Raw genomic sequence first — 18,457 nt, 5'->3', positions numbered from 1 at the left:
AATCTGAAACAAAAACAGAAGTCACTGGGAACACTCAGCAGGTCAGGGAACATCTAGTTGACACACTTTTCTTTCTCCATAGATGCTGCCTGACCTGCTGAGTGTTCCCAGAAAGAAAAACAATATTGATTTCAACAGTTTCAGACTATAACAGCTCACCTTCCCCCTCCCCCTCTTCTGTGTCTGGAACATCATCTTGGTCCCAGACACACCTTCACTCTCTCTGGTCTGCCTATTTTGTTGCAATCTTTCCCCCCATTTGTTCTGCAGTAATAACACCTCTACTCCCCTGCTTTATTACAATTCCCCCCATTTGTTTTGCATCATTAGCACCTCTTTAACCCATCATCCCCTGTCTTCTACCCCATTTTCTCCTTTGTCTTCCTTGCTCTGCCTCTGTTCTATTACCAACAGATATAATTTCAATGCTGCTTAAGAGGAAACTGGATGAATTGTGTTCCTCTATTCTTGGGTTGCCACCTCCAAGATGCAATAAAAACTAGACAAAACTCGAATAAATGGCCACTGACTCGAATAGAGCCTCCCTGCCGAGCCCGTCATGGCCTTTCGGATACAATTCACTGAGCCTCTCCATTAATATGTTAACACTTCTCCTCTCATGACTTTCCCACTTATTTTCTTGAGCACAATGGTACAAAATGAAGCACCTTGATTGATTAAAACATTTGGTCACAACACGTGTAGCTACTGGAGGAGTGAGCTTCAAATGGAAGTGTGTTGTGACCAAGTTTCAGTCAAATGAGGTGCTTCATGGTTTATTCGACCACTCTATCCTCATCCACCATCTCTCCTCTCACCTCAACTTCCACGGCGCTATCCTTGATTGGTTCAGATCGTACCTCTCACACCGCCTGCACTTCATCTCCTCAAATGGCTTCTCCTCTAGCCCCCAGAACGTCTCAAGCAGCGTTCCTCAGGGCTCCATCCTTGGTCCCCTCCTCTTCAACATTTATATGCTCCCCCTTGGTGACATCATCCGCAGACATGGGGTCAACTTCCACATGTATGCGGATGACACCCAACTCTAACTCTCTGTCTCCACCCTTGATCTCTAGGACCACTGCTGTCTTGACAGAAAGTCTGTCAGACATCAAGTCCTGGATGAGAGTTAATTTTCTTCAGCTGAACATCAACAAGACCGAGGCTTTCCTGATTGGCTCCCGTCAGTGCTTCCTCACTTCAGGCGCTACCAATATCACCATCCATGGTTGCACACTCCACGTTGCTAAGCCAGTCCGGAACCTTGGGGTCTTGTTTGATCCTCAACTATCCTTTCTATCCCACATCTGCGCCATGACCCGCTCTGCCTTCAATGTTGCCCGGTTCTGTCTCACACCGCAGGCCGCTGAAACCCTCATACACACTTTCATTACAGCGAGGCTCGACTATGCAAACTCACTCGGCCTACTCAACTCCTCCCTCCATAGGCTGCAGATCATCCAGAACTCTGCAGCCCATGTCCTCTCACACACTAGGCTCCACGACCCTGTCACCCCCATCCTCGCCCAACTCCACTGGCTTCCCATCACACAGAGGATACAGTTCAAGATCCTGGTCATCACCTTCAAAGAATTCACGGTATTGCTCCCTCCTGCCTCTCCGACCTCCTAAACCCCTACAACTCTGTTCACTCCCTCCGCTCAGTTGGCTCCGGCCTGCTTCGCATCCCCCGCCTTACTCGTCCCACTATCGGCGGGTGGGCCTTCTGCCACTCTGCACGCACCCTTTGGAACTCCATCCCGTAGTCCCTCCATCTCACCCTCTCCCTCAACACTTTCAAGATCCACCTCAAGACCCTCCTCTTCGACTGTGCTTTCGATCTCCCTGCTTCCCCCACTGCCCTCCCCCATCCTCCACCCCGACCCTCAGCTCGGGTTAAAAACTCTGTTGAGCACCTTGGAACATCCTCCGGACGTGAAAGGCGCTATACAATTGTAATTTTGTTGTTGTTGTTGTTATTCACATTATGTTAGTACCTGCCTCCCACCAACATTCATGCCACTGTGAATTTCACAGTGAATTTCACAGTGAATTTCACAGTGTACATGACTGTTGGTGGGGAACAGGTACTAATGTAAATAATTATACAGTAAGAACAACCACTAACTAAGCTCTGTTTAGGGGTTCTACTTTTACTGTATCAGGATATTAACAAGTATATACATGTGCATAGCCAGGTTTTCTCCCAGCTTTGCTCCGTGCCTATAACCTTGTCTGCTCTATCCTGAGCATGCTCTCTCTCTCATACGCATTTCATCACTGTAAAAAGGCAGTAAAAAAAATGGCCAAGTGACAAACCTATTTACTTCTATAGCTAAAATCTGTCTTGTGGAAGGCAGATTGGATGAGGCTGATAGATACACTAAGATAATGGCCGCAAGCCTGAGTTTGAGTGGAGACAGACCATGGTGCAGAAGCTGGAGTTAATTATCGACTGCAACAAATTTATAACTTTCTGAAGGAACGCGCCATCAAACATGACAAATTTCACTCCAAGCCTCTCATCGGGACTTTGGTTAGGAATTTAGTCATTCACTTCGTGGCTGTTTGTGGGACCTTTCTATGTGCAAGTTGGCTGGCGCATTCACCTACACCATACACAGTCACTATACTTCACAGCATATCTTGTGAAGCACTTTGAGACCTTCTCTCAATGTGATATGTGCTGTATAAATGCAATTATTATTTTTACTATTATTGAATATAATGTACGATGGTTATTCAGAGTAAGAAAGGAGGAAAGTTTAGAGGAAAAATAACCTGATGATCAAAGCTATATCAATAAAATAGGGAAAGAGAAACAAAAATACCAAGAGAGTGAGAGAGTAAGAGAGTAAGAGACAGAAAGAGAAAGGTATGAGGTGGCAGAAGTGTTGTTAACACACTATTGTGCATGGCCACAATCATAAGATGGAAACAAATTTCATGTTGATTTAACTGCTAAGCGATCCCTGAAGGTGCATTCAACTGTTCCAATTTTTGATAGTTTTTTGTATGTGGAAATTGTAAAATATTTTGGCACAGGACAGATATACACACACCACTGTGCTCAGCAGTGACACCATAGCTCACAGAGAGCTCCAGTTGAAATGAAAAGGTTGGAAACATTTGACTCTGTTTAACATAGAACAGGAAACCCTTGGAGACTCAAGACTGTTTATACACTATGGGTTTGTCTCCGGACAATAAACTGCCTTGGGAGCAACTCAAATTGTAAAATGGACAGTTTTCCGCGCTCCGAATCTCCAAAAACCCAATTTAGAGTCCAGTCTACCTTTGCCTACAGAATACAATAACAATATACAATCCTTGTATTTTATGAAGCACCTTATCACATCATCAAAATATCTCCAAGCCCTTCACAGGATTTACTGTAAAATGTACTATTTGCATATTTTGTAAGCAAATGCGGCAGCCGATATGCGAAAAGTCTCACAAACAACTGTGATGTGAATTGACTAATTTTATTTGGGGGATTGTTGGCCAGAACACCAAGGGTAACCCTTCTATTATCAAATAGTTTCTTGGGATCTTCAACATCCATCTGAACTGGGACCTCAAATGGGCCGAAGGGCCTACTTCATCCAATCCGATCTTGTGATATTGTGGAATCTTCAGGATATCTTTTGGATATCCAACTCAATAGTACAAAGTTGTTGAGTCAGAGCACGTATTGATAACAACAACAACAACAAAATTATATTTGTATAGCGCCTTTTACGTCGGGAGGACGTCCCAAGGCAATAACACATTGACATTGCATAAGGGTCACTTTTATTGGACCATCTTGATTTGGTGGTACTTATACAATTCTATTGAGAGTCGTTTACGTGCAGAACATCTGTTGCTGCAGGCAGTCTCTAGAAGTCTGGAGCCTGTATAAAAGCAGTGAGGCTCAAAATGAGCAACACCTCCTGCTGCAGTGTGAAAAGACCATTATTATTACCATTATTAATAATAAACCTTGCATTTGATTTGGCAAAATCTCAAAACATCTCAAAGTGCTTCACTGGGAATGCTGTAAAGAGCAGTGACTGTGTACTTGTAGGAAAATATGGTGAAGTGATGACAGGTGAATGGTCAGTGACACCCAGTGAGATGGTCAGACATCTTAAAGCACTTCACAGGTTGTGTTGTTAAGTGGACTGTCTGTGTATTTTGTAGGCGAAATGCAATAGACAATTTGGCAGAACAATGTCCCACAAACCACCATGAAGTGAGTAACCAATTTTATTTGGGGGATTGTTGGCCAGGAGAGAGAAGCTCCCTGCATGAAGTCATTTCCTCTGGTCAGTTTTTCAAATACTGGAATCAGGTTTAGTATAGTTTTATTCTTTTACTACTTCTCCTTTCCTTCCTCTCGCTTCTCCCTGTAAACTTCTCTAAATTATTTTCCCCGGATGTCCTCATGAGGTAAAAGACACTAGACAAATATAATTTGTTGTTATTGTTTTCAAATAATGCCATTGGATCTCAAACATCCACCTGAACAGGCAAATGGAACCTCGATTTATCGTCTCATCTGAACAATACAACAACTCCCCGCACTGCCTTGGAGTGTCAGCTTAGACTGTATGATTCCAAGTCCTGACATGAGTTTTAAACAATCTCTGACTCAGAAGTCTGACACACCTGTCTGTATTGCACCTGTCTGCATTGTGGTTTGCCAAACACAGCAACCTTTGGCTTCCAGATAAGTTTCAAGTGTCAAGAAATCGCCCAGTAAAGTACAAGAGATACTCTGGGTCACCAATGTATTTTATTCATTGCTGTTGTTACTCTAGTGAACTTGGGAGTGGAGAAAGCCTGCCCGATGTAACCAGGTGAGTCTTCACAATTTTCAGACACCTTAAACATGCTTTGGAGATTAAAATGAATCATCATTTTATATTTGAGGTGTTCAAAATCATAAAAGGGTTTGATAAAGTTAGAATAGATAGGCCGTTCCCACGTGTCCGTAACCAGGGGACACAAGTATAAGATAGCGACTAGAGTATCAGTAAGAAAATTTGTGAGGAATTACTTCACGCAGAGAATAGTGTGAATGTGGAACTCACTGCATGAAGTGATGGTTGAATCAGACAGTATAGATGCACTTAAAAGGAAGCTTTGAGGGAGAGCAGAATAGAGAGTTATGGGAGTGAGTAAGGAGTGGGTGGAGACTCATGGAGTGTAAGTACTAACTCAGACTGGTTGAGCCGAATGTCCTGTTTCCGTGCTGTTTCCATTATCTATGTAATTCTGCCACATTCTGATACAGCTAGTAGGGTTGCACTTTGAACAGAGTGGCTCGGAGTACTTTTGAGTACTGTGGGCTTTATTTCCCTTTTGTTCCCCTTTTCACCGATTCATTTTGCTTGCATTTGGCCACAGGCACCAAGTGCTATCTGTACTTGGGCTGGGGCGGATGAATGAAAAAGCAGAGTTCCAGGTAAGGAAACACAACAGATGATAACATCCTGCACTCTAACATATGCCTGCCAAGGTTATACAAATGAACAGCATAGAATTATGTTGAAATCCTGCAGCGAAAGTATATCAGAGGACTAAGGCGCTCAATCACAATTTAGGATTTGATTTTAATTTTTTTTGCAACATTTTTCTCTCCCCTCTAAGTTATACTGGATGTACCCAGGGATTTAAGAATTTGTATGGATAAAATAACAGATTACTTTTGCTGCTGGCAAACTGAGATAGAGCTTTTTCAAATACATCCATAAAAAGAGATTACAAAAACATAGAACCAGTTTTAAATGGACTGAAAAATCATTTTCACAGCCCCTGAAAGGAACTACAGAGATGGGCAGACGTGCTCTCATTCACAGATCTCCTGGAAGATGAAATAATTTATCCCTTGTGCGAGAAAAATTGAATACCACGGGAGCAGAATTTGTATTATCTAGTTACTGGTTATTACGCCTAAGATAATAGAGGGCCAGGAGCGAGTTACAAGGCAGTAATTCAATTCGATAGCCCAGTGACGTCATAAACCGCAGAGCACAATCACTTGGTGAACATCAGCAGAGCCGGAGACTGAAATATTGTCTCACGGTGACTGCTCCACATTTGTTATTCTCCTCCGGAGAGATAACATGCACTTTGTTGCTATGGGTGAAAGGCTCCGCTATTGATGTAGGCTCTGACAGTGTCACGTGATGGTGCTATAGTAAAAATAATTCTCACCACAACACAAGGGGACAGACACCCTGGCCTGAACAATTTATGCTGTGGCAATGGAGGGGGAGCTCAAAAAGGTGCCCGTCGGGAAAATGCTCCAAGTACTGGAAAAAGTGTCTCAGGACATGTCGTGCGTCTGCTCCCCGGTAACTCCACTTCATGCATTGCCAAGCCAGCTCATGAGAACTTATATACTTCCAATTTCTTGACAAGTGCTTTTTCATTCCCAAAGTACCTGCTTGATATTTTGCACTATAAACTGTATAGGTCCTTCTACCAAGCTGAAGAAACTCTGAAGCCTGAGCTTACAGCTGCTGGAAGGCATTACCTAGAGTGTGAGTTCATGACCACACATTCGTATATGAAAGGCTTGAATCTACCTTTTCATTATAATAATCCTTGAATTTGATACAGTGCCTTATCATGTCTTTGAGCCGTCTCAAAGCGCTTCTCGGCATATACTGTAAAGTGGATTGATTGTATATTTTGTGGGTGAAATGCTGCAGCCAATTATGTACAGCACTGTCCCACAAACAATCATGGATTGAGTGACCAAATTATTATTATTTTTTAATTAATGTATTTTTTTAAATTTATTCCATGTCTATTACTCCCAGAAAAGTCATCCTCCAATCGACTATCAACCAGGTTCCTACTTACTGCTAGGTAAACAGAAGCAAGTGGAGTAGGGAAACTTGCTCAACGTTTCACCCTGCCCGGGATTCGAACACAGGTCCTCTCACTTGTGGGGCGAGTGCTCTAAACGCTAAGCTAAAGGACTCCACAGGACCATGAGAGGTAAGCACCTGCTGCTCATGCTTACACCTCCAACAAGTGGAACAATCGCTCAATGGGAAGGGATGTGTGTCTGAGCTGTGGGCAGAAAGAAGGTGGCAATTCTCTTATGCATTTTATGCTGAGCTCCACTGTCCACCAAGAGACTCACAATGAGTTCCTGGTATCTGCCATCCACCCAGTGAGGGTTCAAACCTAGTCAGGTGTCAAATGACCAATGAGTGAATATCACGGTGGGGGGGGGGGGGGGGGGCGGAGAGGAGCATAAAGCAGAGGTACCGCATTTAGAATAAACTCAGATTATTATCAGTGAACACTGTTGCTTCCGAATGTCGTTTTCTCTGCTGCTTCAGCGGAATACTGGCTATATCCCTCCTGAGTGAAGACAGTATCTGATGAGCAACACAGAAATTCAGTCAGCAACAGCAATCGAGGCTGTTAGTGGAAGCTGAAAGACAGTGCTGAATTTTTTAAGCGGCTTCACATCCAAGCACTGTACTGAAGTCCAGGGCGAATGGAAGGGGACAGTCCATCTTTAGCATTAGATTGGAAATTCTGCAAAAGATTCAATGTGATTTGGTCTCCTTTAAGGCAATGACCCAGGTACAATGTTGCATGTATAAATGATTCCCACTGCAGTTAAGAATCCAATGGGCATGGATGTGCAGCACAACACTGCCTCTCATTGAACAACGTGATCATCCAGAAATCTAAAATGAAGGCTTGTTTATTTCCCCGATCTGATCCATGGGTGTATCAACAATAACAACACAACAACAAGTTACATTTGTATAGCGTCTTTCATGTCGGGAGGACGTCCCAAGTCTAAAAATTGTCATCCTTCGAATGGGAAATCCCTCACAAAATCATAGCAAAAATACCATTTTTTGATGCCTGAAACATCCAAAAAGGAACATTATTTGTACTGCTGTGATGAAATTGTCCTTTTGTAAAGGGCATTCACTTGCAAAATAGTCAATTCTGTTGATAGGCTGCAATAGATAGTATGTGTAGCTCAGCTCAGTACCCTCACCTCTGAGCCAGAAGGTTGTGGGGGCTCAAACCCCATGTCAGAACTTTGAACCCATATAGTCTAACAGATGAGATGTCAAACTGAAATTTTGTCTGCATGTTCAGGTGGAGATTAAAACTCCCATGACATTATTTGAAAAGAGAAGGCAGTTTCTCCAAATGTCCTGGCCAACAATCCCCCTAATAAACTCTGTCACTCACTTCACGGGCGTTTGTAACACACTGATGTGCTACAAAATACACAGTCAATACACCGTATTCTGTGCATTCTGTGAATTGCTTCAAGATCTCCTCCTGCTGTGAAAGGGGCTGTACCAAATATAAGGATGAAAGCATTCCCCGAACAGTGTCACTATGGAATAAAGTGATTGAAGGTTTCACTGTCCACAAATCTTCACACAAAATAGGAAGTGTTAAACATTTTGGAATCTTGGGATAATAATCGTGAACATTTTGACTAAAATCTTTACAAATTTCTTTATATTTCACGCTCAGGCAGCAAGAGGCACCTTCCACATAACAAGGCAGTAAAAATCTAGGTAGATCAGAAAAAGTGCTGAAAAGACAAGTATATAATTTATAATAATCCTTGCATTTGATATAGCACCTTATCACATCTTCGAGACGTCTCAAAGCACTTCACAGAATATATTGTAAAGTGAATTGCCTGTATATTTTGTGGGCGAAAAGTAAAGCAGCATTTACTTTCTCAAGGGATGAAATAACAAAACACGCTTCACTGTCTTTTGATAAAAATAAAGGCTGGAATAATGACGTTTCAGAAACCTTTACAAATTCAATCGAAGCACCACATAGGCGGAAAGCAACTGATTCTCCTCAACTCAGTCTACCAACGCCTCCGCACAATGAATAAAAATTCACAAAGAATAACACAGAGTTAATAGAGTTGATGTGAAATGGATCACAGTGCTTCTAAAGATAGAATCATTTAGCAGTGATTCTTTTTCATTAAAAGGCAGTGTTCTGTAAGTTGAAATGTTTTTGCAGCAATAGATACTTTCACTAGAACTTATTTACCACTTCAGAATTTATGACAAGGGAGCAGAATAAAAAGGGCTCACTGTGTTGAGAAAGAATCCCATTTCTCTTTGAAATGAATGTGAAATAACTGTGAGTCATAACTGTCTTCAAATGAATTTGACTGAAATAGCTTCTGTAAATTGCTTTGTATAATTTTTGCAAACCATGGATTCATCGATGCAAGTAAAAAAAATATTTTAAAGTGAATAAAATAATCAATTGAGTTGTTAAAATAAAGTCATCTCTGCCTGTTCTAAAATATCCCATGACAATAACAACAACCTCAACTTGCATTTAAATAGAGGCCTACACGCAGGATAGCATCTCGGAAGTTTAACATTGTTCAGAAAGAGAAAGGCATCTCTCTGATAAGGCCAACAATTCTCCAGATAGAAAGCACAATATAGCAATGATGGAAAGAGTACAGTATAGGTTTATTACAATGATACCAAGGCTAACAGATTACTGCTGTCAGGATAGACTGGACAGGTTAGACTTTTTTTTGTTAGAAAGGTGACGTTTAAAAGGGGACCTAATGGAGGTGAATTTATAAAAGGTTTTAATAAGATTACCATAAGTCAGCTGTTTTGACTAGTTCTGTAACTAGGGAACACAAGTATAAGATAGTGACTAGGGGATCTAAAAAATAATTAAGGAGGAACTACTTAATGCAAAAGGTAGTGAGAATAAGAACTCATCTCCTGAAGCAGTGGTAGAATCAGATAATATAGGTGCATTTAAGAAGAAACTAGACCTTCACATGAAGAAGAGGGGAATAGAAGAGTACGGGAGGGAATAAAGAATGGGTGAAGACTCGTGTGGAGTATAAATACCGTCATGGACTAATTGGGTCGAGTGGCCTGTTTCCATGCGGTACATTTTTTGGAACTCATTGCAAGTTGGACATTCTGTTGGTGACACTTAGCTGTGGATAAACGGCTGCCACATTTGCCTATGAAAAGTCACTACACATAATAGTAATTGCCCGTGAGGCTCTTTGAGACGCTTTGATGTGATAAAGTGCTATAAAAAATCATGTTTTTCTTTCCCAAGGAAGTACTCTATTTATGCAAGAAAACACACAGGGAAATGCCAGCCTATTATTTTGTTTGACTGTTTCAGTCACCATAATTAAATTATTTCTGTATCCGACAGTTTTGTGTTGGTTGCAAGACAACAGATTAATACAGTGTGAGGTGGATTGTACCCAGCTGCACAACATGAGGCAGTATGATTTTACACCATGAATGATTTGAGAAATATCAGCACCTTCATTAGAAAATACACTGTTTTGTTAATGTTCCTTTTTAATGTTCCTTTCTTCTACTAAAGTGACAGTATCTGGCACAGGCCAGAGATGCATTTAGATCTGGGGAGTTGCTATGGTATGCTACTTGGGAGATGTCATATTCTACTACTCGTTGTTCTTTGTTTCGATAGTCATTCAAGAGAAATGATTTCTACTGTTTGGTGAGTTGATGACTGGAGGGCAACAATTTAAGTTAGTTAGTAAAGGGGGGGATTAGGAGGATATGGCTGGGATGTGGAATGCCCTCCCAGGTGTAGTGGTCGAGGCAAGATCAAGATTAGCTTTCAGGAGGGAATCAGATAAATATCTAAAGAGAGGTAATTAATGGCATTATTCAGAAAAAAGTAGAAAAGGTGATTGTTCTTTCAAAAAGCCAGCAGAGACACCGTGGGCTGGAAAGCCTTCTTCTGTGCTGTAAATTTCTATGTTTGTATGCTGATCAGCTAAATTGATAGTTCAAATATTATGTTCCTATACTAGCAATGGAATCATATCTTTATCTGTAATTTCTAGTTGTTATGTGTAATAGTGTTATGAATTATCTATATTTAAGTGCTCCACAATGCTACCCCATGTGAAGGGTGCCATATAAATACAAGTAATTGCTGTATATACACAAGTACAGTTATCACAAGTTGATGCAAAAAGGATTGTTTCATTTACTCATAAGGCTGTTGATAAAGAGTCTGCAATGTTTAACCTTCACCTTGATGGGGTTGCAGCTGCTGTAACTTGAGTTGGGTGAGTGCTGGACGGGAAGCATGCCGCCAAACTGTGTATAGTGGAGACGTGCAACTGGAGTCTGCTGAACTCTACAGAGAGGATTGGCTCCAAGATGAGGAACAATTAAATTACCCTCGTTTGAAACTGCACTTTTGTCTCAATTTGTGTCTCAAAATGTGTGCACGAGCCCTGCTCTGAGACTGCACTGCCGAAGTGGCGTCACATTACATACTCTGGGCGCAACTGGCTGTCGGAGTTTCGCCTACAAAAATATACAGTCAATTCACTTTACAGTATATTCTGTAAAGCGCTTTGAGACATCTTGATGATGTGATAAGGCCCTATATCAAATGCAAGGATTATTATTATTATTATTATTATTATTATTATTATTATTATTATTATTATTATTATTATTATTATAAGGGACTGATGCTTGGATCAATTCAGTCGTCTGAACCTGGAGCGTTCAATAAATATGATGATGGTTTGACTCAGAATCCAAGGACTGCAGCATTGGTTGTGCAAGGCTACCGCAAATGTCTTCTCATGACTGACTATACTCACTGGTGAAAACATATGTAAACATGCCAGGGATATGGACATTCTGGACAGAATTCTACTGTGCTGCCAAGAGTATAGATATCCCTATTGGAAACTCCTTAAGATTCTCAGGGGTATATCTACCTCAGCTGAGTGAGATGTTAGACTATCAAGACTAGACAACTTGAGTAAGTAGACTCAGCACAAAGGTAACAGACACCTTTGAATGATAAATGACCAGATCAATGGGGCAACTGTCTTTCAGAGGGGTGTAGATACACAAACATTACATCACAGACACAATTCAGTTGTTCAATTGCTGAGTGACTAAACATGAATAGTGAGAAGACATGGAGACATTGACTTGTGATTTCGATAAGGTTTGCATAAATAGGCTGTTCCACATGTTGGGGATTATATTTAACCAGGAGACACAAGAAAATATTGCATCTCGGGGATCTTAACAAGAATTTAGGAGCAAATACTTCACGCAGAGGGTAGTAAGAATGTGGAACTTGCTGCCCATATCAGTGGCTGAAGTAGATCATATAGACCTTGAAGAGGAAGCTAGATACACGCATAAGGGAAAAGGAAATAAAAGGGTATGGGAGGAAGTAAGGAGTGGGTGGAGGCTCATATGGTGTAAAAACAACAGCACGGACTAGTTGGGCCAAATTGCCTGTTTCCATGTTGTACAATCTAAGTAAATCTATGATTTGCTAGGGTTTAATTTGCAGCAATTTGAAACAAGAGTCATTAATGCAGTCTCCAAATCTCAAATAGTGAAAATTGCCAATAAGGCAAGTGTGCCCTAGTGACACGTGAGAAACCCATTCTCCCATCCGCCTGGAGTCTCCAACTCATTAATTTACGGAATTAAGAACATGTGTATGCATTTGCACATAATTAGCCCAACTCGCAATTTAGACCCTAGAATACATACCCTGAAACATAATGGTTTGTATTCATCTCAAGGGTTTCAGCTGCGGGCCAGCCACACACTTCAATCAACTCACTTGTAAAATAAAACACGCTGGAAAATGAAACTAATTGCTGCCTCTCTTTTTGTTCCTTAGAAAGGAATTGAAAGCCTGCTCCTTGTTATCGAGATCATGTTGCACAAGAACATATTTTAAACGTTCAGGGACTTACAAATAGGAAATTGGTGAAAAAATGCTTCTGTACTCAGACTCAGCATCAGCATAGTTCAATGGGGTTGTGTTCTGAGATCTTGCAAGGTCTAAGATTGGTTTAGAATTACAAGGCCTCCTTATCTTCCTGTCTGAACCACCGTACAAATCCAATTCTTAACACACAGCACATGATCGTTCAAAACTTCAGCACGCGATGATAACATCATGATAGCTATCAGCGGGATAAACATGGGCTTGAACGCAATCGCAGGAGCAGATTGCTTTATTGTTCACCATCTTTTATAGTCTTAAATGTGACAAAGAATTTTCCATGTGATTTAACCACTTCAGGACCGGGCATCCCTGCACCAAAGTTAAGAAAAAGGACAATTACAAGAGCAGCGGATATTCCAGAATGGAGTGACACCCTGGGACCAACCGAATATGCTGCTTATATTTTAAACTTTGCAAAGGAATGATCTGGATGTAATGGCGATGAACCCTTCCCCTCCCGCCCTGTTTCTGTCCTTTGGATGAGATATTAAACCAAGGTTCTGCTTGAGCCTGAACAGGTGGATGTTAAAGATCCCATGGCACAATTTGAAAAGAGATATAGTTTCTCTCTCTTGCTGTCTTGGTCAACTATGCCCTAGATAAAATCCGTCATTAATTTCATGCCTGAGTGGGGCATTGCTGTGTGCAAATTGGCTGCTACATTTGCTTACAAATACACAGATTCCACTATTCACAGTAAAATCCTGCAAAATGCTTTGAGATAATAATAATAATAATCCTTGCATTTGATATAGCGCTTTTCACGTTGGGAGGACGTCCCAAAGCGCTTCACAGAACACACTGTAAAGTGAATTGACTGTATATTTGTGGGCGAACGCGGCAGCCAATTGTGCACAGCAATGTCCCACAAACAGTCGTAGATTGAAAATGACCAATTTATTATCGTTTGGGTTTTGGAGGGATTATTATTAGGTGTGTGGAGTAAGGAAACTTGCCCAAGGTTTCGCCCTGCCTGGACTTGTACTCAGGTCTTTCGCTTGCAAAGCGAGTGCTCTAACCACTGAGCTACAGGACTCCACAAGTTGTTAAATCCAAGCTGTGGTTGTTGTTGTTGCCTCTATCCTTCCACTTAATAATAATAATAATAATAATAATCCTTGCATTTGATATAGCGCTTTTCACGTCGGGAGGACGTCCCAAAGCGCTTCACAGAACACACTGTAAAGTGAATTGACTGTATATTTGTGGGCGAACGCGGCAGCCAATTGCGCACAGCAATGTCCCACAAACAGTCGTAGATTGAAAATGACGAATTTTTTTTTATTATTAAACTTATCCCCATTCTATCTTCTGTGAAATGACCCCTAAAATCTCTCTTTGACCACGCAAAACACTCATCATCCAAGACCTCATCGTCAATGAACACATCGACATTCTTGCCCTCAGTGAAATCTGGATCATTCCAGGTGACATCTTCCCCCTATTGTGCTGACAGAATGTCTGTCAGACATCAATCCTGGATGAGAGGTAACTTTCTTCAGTTAAATGTCAACAAGACCGAGGCTCTCCTGAATGGCTCCCGTTAGCGCCTCCACATCTCAGGCACTGACAGCATCACCATCCATGGTTGTACACTCCACCTTACTGAGCCAGTCCACAACCTTGGGGTCTTGTTTGACCCTCAACTATCCTTTCTACCCCACTTCTGTGCCATGACCCGCTCTGCCTTCCCGCACCTCTGCAGCGTTGCCCGGTTCCCCCACTGTCTCATACCGCAGGCCACCGAAACCCTCATACATGCCTTCATTACACTGAGGCTCGACTATGCAAACTCACTGCTTATCAGCCTCCAGAACTCCTCCCTTCACAGGCTGCAGATCATCCAGAACTCTGCAGCCTGTGTCCTCTCCCACACTAGACCCTATCACCCCCATCCTCCCCCAACTCCACTGGCTTCCCATCACAGAGGATACAGTTCAAGATCCTGGTCCTCACCTTCAAAGCCCTCCAAGATCTTGCTCCCCCTACCTCTGCGACCTCCTAACCCCCTACCATCCTCTTCGCTCCCTCCGCTCAGCAGGCTCTGGCCTGCTTCACGTCCCCCGCCTTGCTCGCCCCACTCTGCACCCATCCTCTGGAACTCCATCCTGCAGTCCCTCCATCTCATCCCCTCCCTTGCCACCTTCAAGACCCATCTCAATATCTTCCTCTTTGAGTGTCCTTTCGATCTTCCTATTTCCCCCCCTGCACTCCCCCTTCCCCCACCCCGACACCCAGCTTGGATCTGTAATTCTGCCTTGGGATGTCCTCCCAATGTGAAAGGCACTTTACAAATGTAATTTTGTTGTTGTTATTGTCACCTCCCACCCAGCATCTCCTTCCCCCTAGATCAGTGTCTAACACCACCATTGTAGAATGCTCTGAGACGTTATCCTATGTGAAGGATGCTATATATATTTTGTTCGGAAGAATTGATGTGATTATTGATAGAATGACTTGACCACATCGCTCGGTGAAAAATCCCACGAAAAAATCTTAATGTTAGCAATTCACCTTTACATCTAAGAGGATAAGGATCATTTTCAGTTCTATTTTTCTGCTGCACATTTGTTTTCAATTGACGATCTTTGTGAAGAATATCAAACTGCATAAATGTATATAACCAGTCTCCATCCAACCCCTCAGTTTCAGTTTGATACTGAAAATAAGCCAAAAGTAAAGCAATATATTTGCTCTTATGGTCCCTGTGTCAGTGTAGGACTGCTCAGATATTCAGATTTTTTTTCTAATTGGAACAAGAGGGGAGAAATTCCACCTGTGTCTAGATTTACTCTATTACTGGACCATTTTAGAATATCCAGAATTTGACACCTTCTAAAATACAGCCTCAATTTTGAAGCCAGTTCACTCTAAGTTTCTTTTGGGAACTGCAAATAAAAATGACTTCAAAGTTTAAGTTCAATTCATCATTTTGACAAATTTTGATTGTTCCAAAATGCTGTGTTAATGGAGTAAATCTCAACTGAAATGGAATATCTTCCCTCAAGGCTGGTTGGAAAACAGTTGCAGATAACATTCTCTCTTTCAAAGAAATCTTCGAGTCCAATTCTGATTGAATTCAGCCAGTGTCACCAGAACAGACCAGTGGAGTCCTATAGCTCAGTGGTTAAAGCACTCGCTTTGCAAGCGAGAGACCTGAGTTCAATTCCAGGCAGGGCGAAACCTTGGGCAAGTTTCCTTACTCCACACACCTAATAATAATCCCTCAAAAACAAAACAATAATAAATTGGTCATTTTCAATCTACGACTGATTGTGGGACATTGCTGTGCGCAATTAGCTGCCGCGTTCGCCCACAAATATACAGTCAATTCACTTTACAGTATATTCTGTGAAGCGCTTTGAGATGTCGAGAAGACGTAAAAAGCGCTATATCAAATGCAAGGATTATTATTATTATTATTAATAAGTTGATAAAGAGCAAGGTTAGTGCTCACACATGATTCCTACTAAAATGGTATTCACGATAGCAGCGCTTACAACATTTCAAATAAGTTTTGGCGCCAACATTAATTAAAAGTTATGACAAAGGGAATTTCAGAGCATATTCTAATGCCAATCCTTAACTAAATGTTTAGGAATAGTGTGATTTTGATCCCGAAATTACCATTTGCCACACCAGCCAACAGCCAGCCATCACTGCATTCTGTCGAAATGAGACGTTTGTGCACAAAACATAGTCACTACAGTGTATGTGAAAGGCACTCTACCAAATGTCAGGATTATTCTTATTTTGTTTTTGTGGATTAAGCAAAGAAAATGGAAACTTTTCTTTAAAAGAGAAGTTATATTGCAAGTAAGTGACATCAGATAATCGGCAATGTTCAACGCTGGCAATATAAATAATAATAATTCTTGCATTTTACATAGCATCTTATTACATCTTCAAGACATCTCAAAGCACTTGATAGAATATACCATCAAGTTAATTGATTATATGCCTTTATTTATCACACTCGTGTATAAAAATAACTCTGCTCCTCAGATGCATTAAAATAAATAACGCAATAACTAATTTATCTTGTAAAGCTCTTCTGTTGGTGATACAAATGATAAACAAAATAATATCAAAAGCTTGTAAAGTACCAGTGCAGTTCTATATGGATCTGAGGGAACTCTAAATACTGATAAATCATCACAAGGAACACAAACTGTCTGTTCAGGTGGATGGGAAAGATCCCATGACACTATTGGAAGAGTGAAGGAAGTTGTTCTTGGTGTCCTGGCTACATTCAAGACACTGGTGTGTGCAAACTGGCTGTGTATTTACCTACAAAATATGCAATCCATAAATCCACTTTACAGAAATATTATTGGCTTTGAATCAAATGCAAGGATTATTATTATTGTTATTTATCATCAACATGTATGTGCAAAATGTATGGAAAGAGTTCAAAAGTAAGGCTGTGGACTGGGTTTGGGTTTGTGTTCCACAAGGATCATTTCCACAACTGCAAAGATTCAGGCACCGAAAATCCACAAGGTCTGGTCTTACGCATTCAGAGTAAAATCATGCAGAGTTTAGGCTAAGCATTGAATCCAGTCTCAATTCAGAAATTGAGTTTTCACACTTCTGATTTTTGACCACGAGAAACATCTCCCAAATTGAGTTTCAATTGAAGTTGCTTGTTCTGGTCTTGAGGCTGAGCCTCCCGGATATGCAAACTGCCACGAGTGACCCTTTGCCATTCAGTGTCACAATTTGAACTCAATTGTCACCTTTTCCTAGCTCTCAGTTTCCTTTTTCCGTGTTATTTTGGGATATGATTCAAGAATGCCATTGGAGACCGCGGAGGGTCAACAAGTTCATTAAATCAATTCAATGCACACATCCAGCTTCCTTATCAAACATTGCCTTTAGTAATCAAGTTCGAGTTTGAGAAAATCCCATTAACTCTCATACATCAAAATGTTCCCAGTTGTATAAATGTAAGAAAGTGCCTCTTGATAACTACAACCTGGAACGAGGCTGGAGCTATAAATTAGGGCTCTACTGCTAACTCTAAATTCCATGTAGCTATTCAGGTTTTATTGCATAGGAAATCCCCATTCCACTAGGTTATGAGCTTCAGTGCTGACAAGTTCATTACATATCAAATTATGAGCCATCTGAAAGATGATCTTTCTTTGAGATTGGAGTTGTCAGATAGAGGAGATCAAAGGAGAAAGTGAACGGACAACTCTCCGAAATACCTGCTAGGCTTTGGAATACACATCAAATGCGCTCTGAGATTTTGAGTGGACACACTTAATTTTCTGTTCAGCGGCACTTTACTGACTTTACTATATTTTGCTGTCCTGCCCAGTTCTGCCTCCAAATGCAGTTTATTTTGTAAAAAAAAATTCAATTATCGCTAGATTGTTTTGTTTTTGGATTTGATGATTAGGTTGTAATTGATCTGCAGAGAGGAAAATATGCAACTGGATGTGAGCCATAAAGCACTAAATGAAATGAATGATTCTGAAGATGCCATAAACCATGAGAGTGAAGTTGTTAATGCATTACACTATGTTTCCAAGATTTAATTACTGCCTTAAGCGCACTACCACCAACACATTATTCTGCAAAATTTATCATACATAGGGGTGTAATTTGCCATTGCTAATTC

Source organism: Callorhinchus milii, unplaced genomic scaffold (assembly GCF_018977255.1).
Source record: "Callorhinchus milii isolate IMCB2004 unplaced genomic scaffold, IMCB_Cmil_1.0 Scaffold1, whole genome shotgun sequence".
Classification (NCBI taxonomy): domain Eukaryota; kingdom Metazoa; phylum Chordata; class Chondrichthyes; order Chimaeriformes; family Callorhinchidae; genus Callorhinchus; species Callorhinchus milii.
This window is presented reverse-complemented; position numbering follows the sequence as displayed.